The following is a 15,699-nucleotide window of genomic DNA, read 5'->3' on the forward strand; positions in this document are numbered from 1 at the left end:
TATATATATATATATATATATATATATATATATATATATATATATATATGATTGTTCCAAGTCAGGCATGTGCAGCTTCCTCCAAGGCGCGGGCCAGATAGCGACATTTAACTGTACCTTTATGATATGAACTTAATGGATAAATGTCGTGGGCCTGAACGTAAGCTGCACAGTAATGCCTTACGTGTTCTGCATATCCAGTCCATTTACTCGTTGCGGGCTCCGAGAGACTGATTGAGTTGTTTTTGCTATGCTTTAGTACCATAACAAAAAGTGAGCCCAGAACTTTTTTCGTCTATATTGGCATCTCTCTTTCTCTGGAAGGAAGGAAGAAGTTGTTAATGCTGTAAGTATTACATATATCTAGTCCATTTAATCGTTGCTGGCTCAGCGATATTGATTGAACGGTATACGCAATATGCATCAGATCCTAGGACTATTTTGCAGACATGGTGTATTGCCTGGGCATTCCGATCTACCGATAACAGCGGTAGAATAACAATGAACATATATATGCAGGACCTGATTGTTAGACAGAAATCATGGACTACAATGAGTACCTTTATAATTAGATGCATTCTTGTGCTTTATCAAAATGTGATTTGGCGAAATATATTACATATTTTAGCTGTACGTGATGTAGCAAATATTACCATAAAATTTTGGTCAGGACACACATACACACTCAATCACCACAAGGTAAAGTGTCACTATTCGAAGTTTTACGGTTGTTGTTCAACAAGAAATAACGGAGCTCATGAATGGAGAACAACAACTGCCTGGGTGCAATTTTCCTTTGACACATTTGTAATAACGATTTATAGATACGGTATGAAAATAACAATTTCATAACAATCCGATGATAGCTTTGCTGTATGTGCAGCGACCCCAAAATTCAAATCTGACATTGAAACCAACTGTGTATTCTTTTGTAAATCACTTGAGTAAAATATATAAACAACGAATACGGGTTAATTTTAATGATGCAATGTTACTTCAAGTAAAGAAAATGATTCGTCTATATGTGTATAAAACCACAGTAAAAACTACCGATCCACGGGAAGCTACTGGCAAGATTCTAACATACCCACGTTGGCCGAATCCGAGACAAATCCCGCACGGAAGTTAATCACATTTCAGTGATCCGTAAAATGGCGAGCGCCTTAGACCACTCGGTCACCAGGGGGCCACCTTACTGATTGTACGAAAGGTCCCATGCACATCGTTCGTTTTCGTTATAGAGTTATTTTGGAGGTATTTTGCATGTGACTTGTATCGATCTTTTATTGGATATATTGCTGAAAATGGGGAGGAGGGAGGAGAGAGAGAGAGGGAGAGGTGGGGCATGCTCAGCCTTTCGTATTTAATAGGCCGCTCCATATTTATAGGCATAAACGTTGTATATTAAATAAGAGAGTACATGCCATTTTGTATTCCTTTGCTGTCATTTACATATGACCAGATACCTGGTTTACACAGCTGATTTTATTACAATCATAGCATTTTGGCCGTATCTAAAAGCAGCAGCAGAGGGGGCGAAAAGACCGACTTTGGGAGCGTCCAAAAACCGAAATAAGGCTTCTAACTAAAAATATTTCGAGCTGAATATTTGCTTGAGGACTCCGGTTAATTAGAAAACTCGCGAGATTACAAAAAAAAAAACAAAACAAACAATGAACCAACTTGAGGTCATGCGCCCCTCTGCTGCTATAATTAAATCATTATGTTATAATAAAATGGTACATCCGGAATCTCATACTGCAAGGATAGCTCGAGAACGATTAGAAGCAATCAAAAAATTTCTTCCTGTTAGAGATTCATTCAGAAAAACTTGCAAGCGCAGCAACAATCACAAGTTGAATACGAAGAAGACACTAAAAAAACTATTTAAACCCGTCACTACAGCTACTGAAAAAGCTTCAGCGGCTGTTGAAAAAACTATATGGGGAGATATTGCGGAGGAAGATGAGAAGAGGAAAAAGGGTATTTTTCCAGTATTAGAACAAACTGCAGCGCAGACTGAAAAAATAGCAAGAAGAACCAAGAAAACAAAAAGGATTTTACGAGATCTTCCAACTGATATAGCTGCAGCTCAACCTCCACCTGTCGATGAAGGTATTGGAAAACTTCGTACTGAAGTCGCCGACGTGAGAAAAAAACTTGCATCTGAACCCAAACCAGTAGAAGGAAACGTAGAATTGATTGCAAGATTTAGGGAAGGTTTTGTTAAAGATATTAGAAACACTGAAAGAGAAAAATTACCCGAAGAAATATTATCTGGTATATTTAATAAATCTGATATTTTAAAACCCCGTCATGAAAAAGTAAGTGATGATAATCTTATTAAATGGATATATCGCGTATACAGAAACAAAAAACAAGCTAGAGGTCCAGAATACGAAAGTCTTAGTGGAGAAGTAAAAAGACTTTATAGAGAGAGAATAAAACAACTAGAACAAGAACAACTCTCCCAGCAGGAACCTTCATATCAACTTCCTCCACCACAGCAAAAACCTTCACCCATGCAGCGAGCAATAGACAGACGATATACTTTGTTAAAGGATCAAATTGAGGAATTTAAAGAAGAAAGAGAACGGATGTTGGCAGGAAAGGATGATGATGATCCTCCGAGCGCTGTAGGAAGTGGTTTTTTAACTGCATCAGGAGAAAATAATTTTGTTTGTCCTGATAATATCCTCAATGACGTGTCACGGTTAGAAGTTCTCATAGAGGGAAAACGTGCCGGAAATAATTCACCAGAAATAACCAATGAAGCAGCTGATATTTGTCGGGAATTATTTCAAGGTGGTATCATGGATATTGGCGTTTACCGAGAACTTATTGATGAGCTCGTTGATGATTAGTCACCGCGATTAGATAAATGGTAAATAAAATAAGATGATCGTACACAATAATCATCGTAAATCCGTATCAGTCAGAGCGGTAAACTCACGATTACCAATCTATAGAGTTATTTACGGAGATGGACTTGGTGATGTCATTCAGGGATTATTTACAAGGTTAGCCCCAAAAGCAGCGCCTATTGCAAAACAATTATCGATGAAAGCTATTGATATTGTTCGTGAAAAAGCTCCTGGTGCAATTGTCAATGTTGCTGGTAAGGCGTTCTCGGCGATCAAAGATAGACTAGCACTATTAATAAGACGAAAACAACAACCAGTAAAATTACCAAGTACTGAAATTATGCTCGCAGACGTAAGTAAAATAATAAATCAAGCTGCAGATCAAAAACTAGCAGCGTTAGCAGATCGAGGACTCGGTGAATCGGGAAATAATATCTCAAGTTTGATATCAGGAAGTGGAACTTCCCGAGGTGGAATTTTCCGAATGCGGTAATCAACGTGTTAGACGAAAATAATTACAATAAAATGTTCAAGCGCGTATCCGACACAGCATTTGACATGGAAGCACCTGTCCTTAAAGATGAATCGGTACGTGATTATCAATTTTATTCCTATGACGCACGAACACCAGATCAACGTGGAGGAAGAATTGAACTACAAGTTCATGACACAAGTAGATATTTTCTACCCGCTGAGGCTTTTATTGAGGTAGAAGGTACAACTGTAAGAACAAACGATGCTAATTACGCAAATGCAGTAAAAGTTGGTTTTGTCAACAACGGGATCATGACATTATTTAGTAGCGCCACGTATATGATTGATGGAAAAAATATTGAATCGATTCAGAATGATGTCGACGTTGCTACAACAATAATAGGGTTGGCAAGATATTCTGATGATTATACAAGATCAGCAGGTCCCACAATGATGTTTGTGAAAGATAATTCTGGTCACCCCAATGATGATCAGTATAATAGAAGACGACCAAGAAACTAAATCAATACCGCTGATGCTGCTGTGTGGCCGGTTGTTCATGGTGCTAACGCAGATTTCAACTTGGGATTTGCAGCGCGTAGAAATATGTTGCTAGGAGACAATATAAGTTTTTCATGTACAATTCCACTATCGCATATTTTTGGATTTTGTAGGAATGTTAAAAAGGTTATTTTTGGAGCTAGACACACGGTTCTTCTTGTAAGAAAGGGTGATGATAACGATGCTCTGTGGAGACCCGCTGGTGATGCTGGTAAAGTAGTATTATCGAAACTTTCACTGTGGATGCCGGTAATGACTCCAACGATCGCAGAAGAACAGAAATTGATTTCTTTCATGGACACAGGTGGTAAATCCTTGTTGTCATGGTTAACAACAAGCACGGATAGTATGCAAACTAACGTTAACGGTCAGTTTACATGGCATATAGCATCACAACAAGGTGTTTCTGCACCACGGCATATTTTTATTGCGTTTCAGACCCGTGATCGTTTAGGTAATCAAGAACGCACTCATATGATATTTGATAAACTAGGTATCACAAATATTTCCTTACGGATAAACGGACAACAAGAACCAATAGAGAATATACAACTAAATTATGAACAAAATAGTATAGGACGTGTATATCATCGTTTGATGTCATTCATGGGACGTGATCAAAATGTTGATACTGGGTTGCAAATATCACAGCATGATTTCAGAACCTTGTATCCGATTTATTATTTTTCACTGGAGCATCTTGATCTATCAAACAATCTGTCGTTGATATACATCTTAAAGCAATGTTAAATACAGGTGCTGGTGCTGCTGTTGATTATAGAGCAATCGCGGTTATACTCAGCGATAAAGCCATGTTACTTGAAGGTGGTAGTGGTCGAATGAGGGTCGTTGATGCACCAGTGGAAAATCTTTAATCATGTTGTTTAGAAAAATATATTTATATAAAAATGTCGTATAGTCATGTTAATGTTGTTCTGACTCCCGGTCAGGTAAAAAAAATTACAATCAAAAAACGCCACCAAATGCGGAACAAAAACATCACTAAAGCGAGATCAAATTTCTAGTGGCGGTCCAAACAAATTATCGTTGACAAATAACCAGATTAAACATCTTAATAAAGCCCTAGAATTAAAAACCGGGGTTCAATTTCATCTTTCTCCGAGTGCCATCAAGGACATGGTTAAAACCGGTGATATTTTTCCACTTCTCGCGGCTATTCCAGCGTTAATAGCTGCTGCCGCTCCAGCCGTAGGAAAAGCAGCCGCGTTAGGGGCTGTTGGAACAGCTGCTGTAATGGCTCTAAAGAAAGCAACAGGAAATGGATATACAAAAAAAGGGACGCGGCTTAAGATTGCCAGGATCTCGTTGGGGAAGACGTCTGAGGCTTCCAGGATCATTTCGTTAGATGCTCCAGCATCAAATTTTGATTTACTTGATGCCGCTAAACGATTAAAAATAAAAAACTTCAGAGGTGTTTTTATGCGAGATCAATTACCAAAACAACCAAACAAACTCGAACCAGGTGTTATTAATCTCGACTCAAATTCAGGACCTGGTACTCATTGGGTATCATACGCGGTTGATTCACGTGGAATCGTTTATTTTGATTCATATGGGTTAGCTCCACCTGTTGAATTTATCAAGTATGTTGCACCACTTCACGCAATAACCTCTGGTTCCAAAGTTTGGTATTTAACGCTACCCACACAAACAATGACAGATCCGCCAATATGCGGCCGTGAAGTAATTAATGTACTTAACGCTATATCAAAATCATCCAAACCACCACACAAAGTAGTGCATGATTATACAAGCAACCGCTTCGTTGCGCGTAAAACGTTTTAAACAGATCTTAGATCCGAAGGATCTTATACAATGGTTGATATTTACGGAAGATCTTCTTCACGCGTTAAGACAAAGTCCGGCGACGTTGATCTATCGAAGTACGCGACTAAGGATGATCTCGATGATATTATGAACCTGGCTGGAGTTGACCCAGATGAGGTTGTTATTTTTCAGGATCGACATGGTAAACTAAAAACGAGCAATATCAAATGGAATGATATAATTCGACGAGTACTTGGTGCGGTCACGGATAATATACCCGTGTTTACTGACAGCGGCAGAATTAGGGATTCAAGTATATCGTTTATAACCATCAGAGATCAAATTACAGCAAGTGTTGCTAATCGCGTGAAAAATACCGGTGACACAATGACAGGTGAACTCAGCATGAACGGGAATAAGATAGTAGTTTTAAGAGATCTAACATCCGACGAAGACGCAGCAACAAAAAATTACGTCGACGTCAACTATGGCACCGTTAATGGTAAATTATCCACGTTGCTGGCCGAGTATGATGTTCACGTGGGAGCTTTTGGAAGATTTCGAAGAAATTTTCAAAAAACCGATGCATCCATAGATAAATTCTTCGGCACTCCGCACGCCATTGACAAAAAACTCGTTAATATCAAAACTAACCTAGACACGATCAAACAAACACAGCAAAACATCGTAGCGGGGATTCCTGAGATCGTTATTAAAACCAGTCTGATTAAAATCCCAGCCCGGAATAACTCCCGGACATATTACCAACATCGTATACACGGTATCATCGGGATTTGCAACATGGTCGCAGCAAAATAAAATTATCAAATATACCGCAACAGTCACTGGCGTGTACAGGCTGTCTGTGTTTAGTGCTGCAAAATTTGAAATATTACAATGTATCCATGGCGTCATTCAACTGATAAGTTTTCTGGGGTTGTATCTGTTATATTAAATAACGGAAACGAGGAAATATTTATTCTGGAAGCAGCTGATAAGACATTAAACGCAACATCTTTCTGGTGGTGTTTGGAATTTGTAGCTGAAACACCTCAATTGGTTACTGCATAAAATATAATGAGTACCTCAATCGATGTTGCATCGCAACATTATAGGTACAATCAAGCGCGTGAATGGCAGGCAGCGTTGAAAGATCGAGTTGAACAATATACAGTAAAAATAAAAAAGTATCAACGACGATTAGTTATCATCGATGTTGTTGTTTATTCGGTATCCGCTGTTGTTGCTGGAGCTGGAATAATATTATCCGTGGTAACAATGATGGCACCAGTAGCTGTGACTATTTGTATTTCAGCTGCAACAACGATTGCAGGTGTGCTTAATAACATTGCAAAAAAAATATGTACTTGCACGAATGAAAAATTATCCGATTACAAGATAAAATTACACATAGCAACTGTCGCATACACGAGGTTATCCTCGTTGTTATCAGCGAGTCTCAGTGATGGAATTATATCCGATTTTGAGTTTTCAATGATGATTAGCTTATACAACTGTGCTGGTATTAAAGTGAAGAGTATTAATAATGACGGAATTACTTCAGCAGATCGTGACGAACACAACCCCGCACAAGACCACGATGATCTCGGTAAGCTCGATTAATCCTGAATTTAGCATCAATTTTCCAACTGCGATTCGCGCGAATGAAATTGCACTAGCGCAATTATGAGTATACCATAGTTGGCCAAATATCAGATCGAGATCATTTAATGGTACACCAGCAAATAATTCACTTGTATTTGCTAATAAAAACAAACCCGATGGAACACCTGACTGGGTTGTTGTTGGAATACCAACTGGCAGTTATGAGGTCGAACAAATCAATGATGAATTTGCGTGTAGAATAAAATCAATAACAGGAAAAGAAGCACAAATATAAATTGATGTTCATGAACCAACACTGTCTTCTGCAATCGAAATAAACTCTCCTGATTACGTCGTTGATATTTATCAGTCCACGATAAGATCCGTACTAGGTTGGCCTGATATTGCGCCAGAATATCAGGACCAGCAGAACCCCAAAAATCTGATTATGTCACAGATAGACAATCATATCATGAAATTAATCCATCATACAAAAAACATTTACTAGAAATAGCAAGCGCAACATTAGGTAGTAGATTTACATTCAGTAATGCGGACCATATGCAGTGGGATTTTATTTATAAACAAAAAGACCGAGGAAGCATATAATCTTATGCTATTCACCTGATTGAACTAAAAAATATTTTGACATCATTAATCAAGAACATAGGATATATTTAGAAAAATTACAACAGACTTTCCAGGAACATCTACTTAATCTGTCATCACCGGAAAGCGGAGCCCCCCATAACGAGATTATCAAACACCTAAAAATATTAAATCAGCTGGTATCCGATATGGAATATCTTCACCAGCGAGTAATTCAGGCAACAATTAATTATGTTGATGATGATATAAATCAACATAAACAAAATATTTTAACCACATACAATATAAAACAAGCTGACCTCGTGAATTTTAAATTTCCTGGGTATAATATACCCCAGCTAAAAAAATCCACCAATGATCTCATCGATAAATTCTTTCCTGAAATACCCGATGCGTGGAGAAAAATAGCCCCACCACCAACTGTTCTTAGATATAATAATGATCCACACAGCGGCGGCGGCACACACGTATCTCCGGGAATCGTTAATATAACATCGACAATCGCGGTTAATCTAGTTTGTGACGTAATCGAAGGCAGTTATCAAATAGATCTTGGAAAATCAAATCAGGCTCAACAAGGATACATCCTGTACACGTTCACACCACAAGTTCCCCCTGGCGATTTGATTGTGCAAGTACCAACCAATCCTGTTTATCTACGTACACATAATCAGTATTTGTCACGAATAAATTTCAAACTCACAGACCACATAGGACGATTAATTGACCTGCGTAGAGAAGAGCTTGTAATAAATCTATATGTGTAATCTTAAAAATCCATGAATTAATTAGGTAAATATTATATAATGTACCAGCACGTGAAGGTTTTTATACATGACAAAGAAGTACTTGAAAACGCCATCAGAACAGCGTTTTTACAACCTCCAAACACAGAGCAATTTAACGTTAATTTAGTTATTGATGATTACGGAAACGAGGATTTCTTATTAACACAAGAACAGTTAGATGAGCTCCGTCGAGAACATATTGTCATGATCATTTGTAACAGAGATCAGATTCTAAATTATGCACACTCCTGTATTTAATTCGATCAACTTAAAAAATTTCAAAATAAATAAAATATTTCAAAATAAATACAATATTTCAAAATAAAATAAAATATTTTTTATTACTGATATGGTGATTGGTACTTAAAATTATACAAAATAATCAGATTTTGTGTCTGATATGGTGATTGGTACTTAAAATCGTGTAAATAATTCAGATTGTGTGTCTGATGGGGTAAATTATACAAATTAATTAGTTATTATAATCTGAAACAATTCATTCAGAAAAGAAATATTTTATTATTATTCTGAAATATTGTATTTTTATGATTTCGATCAGATTGTGTCTCTGATTTGTAGTCTGGTACTCAAATTGATCAGTTTTTCAAAAGGTACTCAAACTGATCAGTTTTGCAAAAAAAATATCCTATTGTTATTCTGAAATATGTTTTTATTCAGAAATATTTTATTTTTTATACAAATAAATTAATTTGTTAATTCTGATGGGTATTTAGGTACTCAAAATCGTGTAAATCGATCAGTTTGTTAATTCTGATGGGTATTTAGGTACTCAAAATCGTGTAAATCAATCAGTTTGTTAATTCTGATGGGTATTTAGGTACTCAAAATCGATTAGTTTTGCAAAAAGTGCTACCAAAAAATATTTTATTATTATTCAGAAATATTTTATTTTATCATAGATCTTTCGACATTTGTTACATTTAGTCGATTTGTCAAGGAAAATTTGTCAAATTACAGTTTTTCGTCAGGTCAAACCTCAAGCGGTTCTCTAATTGATTTATCGATAAATCGTTAAAATCCTCATTTTTTCGATAATTACCAGAAAAATTAACAAAAATCGCATGAAAAATCTCATTTTTTGAGCTAATTTTACTGATTTTTAACGATTTATCGATAAATCAATTAGAGAACCGCTCGAGGTTTGACCTGATGATATTGGAAAATTCATCAATTTTCCTTGACAAATGTTGAAATATTTTTTTTTTCTGAAAATTTGATCATTTTACATAGTTCTAGCCCATCAAAATTACGAAATTGATTGGTTTGCATGATTCTGAGTACCAACTAGCCCATCAATTTCAGAAAAAAAAAATATAATATTTCAGAATAAATATAATCTCAGAAAAAATACATAATATTTCAGAATAAATATAATCTCAGAAAAAATATATAATATTTCAGAATAAATATAATCTCAGAATAAATATATAATATTTCAGAAAAAAATATAATATTTCAGAATAAATATATAATATTTCAGAAAAAATATAATATTTCAGAAAAAATATAATATTTCAGAATAAATATAATCTCAGAATAAATAAAATCTCAGAATAAATATAATCTCAGAATAATATTTCTCAGGCCCAGTTACCGAAACTTTCATTTTCATTTTCACCAGAATTATTTTGTACTACGTTACTTTGGATCGTTTCACCAGTAACAAGGTTACTCGCTAACATAATTTTTCTTAATAGTCTTATGCGAGTACTAATTGTTTGTGGTTTTTTTTGCCTCGTACTCGTGTGATAACAGCGATCTAATTTTTTCTACTGCGGCAGAGAGAGGAACGAATTCCTTCACCTGATTATCTTCTACAGTAGCTAGCGACTGGAACATCGCCGCCTGAATCCGTTTCATGAACTTGTATTCAGATGATAGTGTGTGTATTCCTTGGTTTTTACGTTCTTGTAAAATTTCAAAATCAGAAACTATTTTTTCAGGATTTAGTTCATCGGATATTTTAATTTCTTCTTTTTCTAATTTTTTAATAGCAACAATTACATCATTAATATTTTCGTAGTTCATTATTTAGTATATATATATATTTAAAATTAAAAAAAATATTTTCCCTTTTAGCAAGTTCAGGAAGGGGTAAGGACAGTACAACCCCAGAACTCGTAGCTTGCCACCGCATTCTACCGAGTTCAACAGGCACACGAAATACTACCCTCTACGAGAGCCCCTAACCCGTCAAACAACGGTCTAGAGGCCCAAGAGGGAGGACAGCACAAACATATATTCAGTGAATGACGAGCCCCTAATCGAGTGTTTTAGTGAGCTCATTAAGTATGCAATGAATGAATGACAATCTTAATTAAGGACGGCACAAACATATATTATGAATGAACCCCTATTCGAGTCTTTTAGCAGGTTCATTAAGTATGAAATGAAATATATGTAATGAAATGAAATATATGTAATGAAATGAGATGAAATGAAATGAATGAATGAAATGAAATGAGGCCATTTTCTACGCTCAACAGAACACCCCCCAATAATCAGCCTATGGGTGACACAAAACATGTATCAACCACCTGTGATACGTGGTTTGGAGGGTTCTGTTGAGCGTAGGGGGCGGCGCCCCAATCAATTATAAAAATCGCTAATATGCGTAACCACCGACGGTTGTCAGTCATGGGATTCGATCCTGCGGCCTCGAGCATCACGGCCAGATGCGTTACCAAGTGAGCTATCGAATTCATCTAACACTATATGTTTCAAAGGTTATTATATAGCTACAGCATTTCTGAATAGATTGTAAATTTCTGTATTTCTGAATAGATTGTAAATTTCTGTATTTCTGAAATAGACTGTAAATTTCTGTATTAAAACAGCGTGTTCTGAAATAGATTGTAAATTTCTGCATTATAAACAGTGGTTATGAATAGATTGTAAATTTCTGCATTATAAACAGTGGTTATGAATAGATTGTAAATTTCTGCATTATAAACAGTGGTTATGAATACTTGTGCATTAAAAACAGCAGTTTCTGCCAAGATCTTGCACTAACAGCGTGTTTTGTATTACCACGGCAGCACCACCTACAGATCGGTTTAAATTCTTGTGCAATTCTGAACAGATTGTAAATATCTGCATTAAAAACAGCGTGTTGTGCCTCGATTTCTCATAACAGGTTTAAAAATAACTCGTGATGGGAAATAGGTTTATTTTTAGTTAGAAACCATACATATCTTTCTTTGGTTACTACGTAGACCAATTACGACCATAAAAATCGGAAATTTACGAAGAAAACTATATATTACAGAAGTAATCTCCCTTTTGCATAATTAAAAATTCAGTAGTATACGATTATACAATACTGGGTCCCCCCCCCCAAAAAAAAATAAATGGTTATTAAATATAATTCGAGGCAATGATGATAGTTTATCTCATTAACAATATTGGAAGGTGATTTTCTGCTTATATTTCTTGGAAAAAGTGGATTTGTATATCTTTTTCGCGACAAATTGTACTGAAGGCATGCAGATATCAAAATATTTCGAAGCCGTGTTCATTGATTGAAATATAATTTCTTCACCGGTTTATGTATTTGTAGACTTTACCGCCCTCCTTACAATTGTTTTGCATCTCCCAGTATTATCACGTGTTAAGTTCTCGCTCTGTGTAACAGCTCGAAGATTGGATAAATTATTATTTTGAGGGTTTGCGTCAATATGATCGATTACAAGACCGTCTTTGATCAACCCCTTGTGACACTCGTATGTGAAACGATCACAGAGATAAGTTTTCTTCCCAACAGTAAACAATAGATAACCATGATTATTAATAAAACCAACTGGTACTTTCTTCTGACAATTTCTGTTCATACCATCAATATTTGATTCGTAGTTTGTTATTATACGCAACAAAAATATCATTAACGCTATGATGAAAGACAAACGAGCAGCAATTATCATTAACTGTCTTGATAATCGCAAATATCTTTTCAGAATAAGATTTGTCGTGTTGACAGAAACAGATGATTGGATTATCCGTGAAAAATATGATCCTGTCCACGGTAATAAAAAATACTGTCATACTAAGTAGAGATTCCAAACCAGGTTTATTGACAGGATAAAGATTAAAATTTCCAATAACCGTAGCGACGATAACAGGAGAGATTTTGTATGAATCAAAATATAGATCAAAAGGAGCTTCGATCGAAATTATTGATCATAACGCACACGCGTGGACTAACGCAGTAACAATATTTCCACGAGATCGAACTGTTAAATGTTATCCCGGAGATAATTCTGATGGAGGTATGTTTGATTTTATTAACGAAATAAGTAAAAACGATCCTGTGTCAGTATGGTTATTTCAGTCTTGCGTGGAAGGAAAAAATCAACTTGATCAGTTTGTGAGACCAAATGGCGTTATTTATCGAACAAATCTTCTTCACGAGAAAATGAAAAATCTTGCACTGCAATATACTGATGATACTGACGAACTATTGAGCAACTGTTTTACTGTTCCGTCAGTTGCTGCTCATTTTGCTAGAAAGAAAAATTTGTGGAAACCAACTAGGTTTGATTTTCTCAATGACATAGTATCCAGTTGTGTCGAATATGGACACGGCGGATTGTGGAATACTAAATACAATCACAGAGATGTTATTTCAGTTGATATGGTTGCATGTTATCCCGGAAGTTTTCTTGGATACGGAGATTGTTCTGTGTACTTTAAAAGATTCGGTCATCCGACGCAAGAAATGACGCGAGTATCAATAAATGGACCATTACCGGATTTCGACCTAACTGGATTCCCTAGTATCGAGTCATTCGAAATGTCTAAAGGACTTCATCCAATTTGTTATGTTTGTTTTGGAAAACATTTTTCAGAAAAAATGTGGACACCAATAGTACTATTACGGTATATGCTTGATTGTGCGATATTAACACGGTTGATTGTAAGTGAAGCAATTATATCATATCGAAAACAAACCGAAGTTTGGTTACCACATTCGGATGAAACTGATTCAAAAGATCTTGGTAGAAAAATAATCGGCAAGTTTACCCAAGGAGGAGCATATGATCACAGACGACATTGTACAAAATTGATTATGGACGATGCTGAGTTAGATTTTATAATCGCTGATACAACGAACAGAAATACGTTTATAAGTCGAGAAACAGCTTTCTTGTCAAATGGAAATAAACTAGGTACAGTTGTGAGCTACATGGACGGTGAGTCACCTCAGTGTACTCATTTAAGATCATCGATGCTCGCGTATGTTTCAATAAACCTATTATCGATGATAAATAAGGTTTCTACACTCGCTGTCAGAGTCGCTACTGATTCGTTTTATATAAGTAAAAAACATTCAATACTTTTAGAAAGATTAAACATAGGCACTTATGCATCGTGGGGTTCGTGGAGAATAAAAAAGGAATATATGCTCGATTATTCCGAATCCTCTGATGTTGCGGTTAAAGATATTTACTGCAAAAAATATCAAACGTTGACAACTTCGTTGTTACCATCGATATACGATCCAATAACTAGACACAAAACGGTTTATCTAAACGGACCTGGCGGTTCTGGTAAAACCACTCGAGCTATCGAACTAATTCAGAATTCAGATATGACTGTGCTAACACCTACACATAGACTAGCGCGAGAAATGAAACAACGAGGAGTAAAATCATGTACTTATCACAGCTTTTTCCGATGGAAGGGTGATGCATAGGCATCTTTAAGGATGGGCGAGAAATACATTCCAAGGATTATAATATGGGATGAAATATGCACTGTACCGCTAGAAACATTAAAAATATTTCTTGATTGATTGTTAACAAGAAATACTGCCGTGATAATATGCGGCGATCACGGTCAACCACCACCCGTAGCTGGACCATCTCCACATGGATGGCTGAAAAATTTCATTGACCACTTCGAAGAAGTATCTGATGATCATAGAGCACTTGATGCAACGTTGAAGGAATTTAAAAAATTAATCAGACTACAACCGAATAAAATTCAGTGTGAAGTAATGCGCGAGATAATTTCAGAAACACCTATGAAAGACTTTTTGCGTGCGTGGAGACCAAACGATTTGATAGTTGCAAGTAGAAAGATAGTTCGTGATATACTTCAGCGGGAGTTGTTTCAGTTACAGCGAGAAATGTTTCCAACGTTCCCAGTTCCGTTATGGTATCGACCAGCAGATACGCGACGGCAAAATATTGACGTTGATATACCAGGACACTTGACAGAGTCAAGGAAACAGAATCTTGTACTAAATGATATTATCACAGTTGATGTTGACGTTGTTGAAGATGCTTCACGTGCTGATAAATCCCCGTGGACGCTTGGATACGCAATGACAATTCATTCATCTCAGGGATTAACTATTACTGATACAGTTGTTTGGATCGTTGATGATCGTATCGAATGGTCGAACCTAGTTTATCTTGCAGTGTCTCGAGTTAGAAAAATATCTCAATTAAGACGAATCGTCATGGACTCGTCAGTGATTAGTGATGACCTCGATCGTCGAGGCCTTGACGAATGTCAAAGCGATATAATAAGAAAAAAATTATATAGTTATAAACAGTGTGATAAAAAAAACAAACGCGATTTTGATCTTGATGTTGATTTTATTAATGCGCTGAAACAACAACAGAATAATCATTGTGCAAGTTGTAATTGTATAATGTTATGGCGGTATCTGAAAAAAAATCCAAGACAATTTACCGTAGATAGAAAAAAATAACAATCTTGGTCATGCACGAGAAGATATCATGTTGACCTGTCTTGAATGTAACCGACGTAACGGAGCTAGTTAAGTGATTTGGGTGGTAATTGTGTGTTATCGGGAATTATCTGTAATTGTTCACGTACAAATCCACGTTGAGGAGCAGCCGAATCCAGTCTGTAGATTGGGGGTCTTCCTGAGGATCTTGTCACAGTGGATATCTTATGTGTGATAACACTCCAAATAGGATCAGTCGCTCTTTTTTTACCGCCTTCAAGTTCACCGGGCT

General features: G+C 36.2%; 1 protein-coding gene and 2 long non-coding RNA genes across 6 annotated transcripts in view; 2 read left to right on the plus strand and 1 right to left on the minus strand.

Annotated features, from left to right (window-relative positions):
• LOC149781268 (uncharacterized) overlaps positions 1-15,699 on the minus strand; it is a 103,109-nt gene that overhangs the window by 56,391 nt on the left and 31,019 nt on the right. The window lies entirely within an intron of this gene.
• Positions 1-15,699, plus strand: part of LOC149781269 (uncharacterized) — a 65,487-nt gene that overhangs the window by 1,342 nt on the left and 48,446 nt on the right. The gene's annotated exons all lie outside the window — the stretch shown is intronic.
• LOC149781270 (uncharacterized) lies at positions 86-11,711 on the plus strand. Its single transcript, XR_016414665.1, has 2 exons — positions 86-346; positions 10,790-11,711. It is a non-coding gene; the product is annotated as an uncharacterized LOC149781270 (long non-coding RNA).

The sequence above is a fragment of the Sinohyriopsis cumingii genome, chromosome 15 (assembly GCF_028554795.1).
Source record: "Sinohyriopsis cumingii isolate HCF-2022 chromosome 15, ASM2855479v2, whole genome shotgun sequence".
Taxonomy (NCBI): domain Eukaryota; kingdom Metazoa; phylum Mollusca; class Bivalvia; order Unionida; family Unionidae; genus Sinohyriopsis; species Sinohyriopsis cumingii.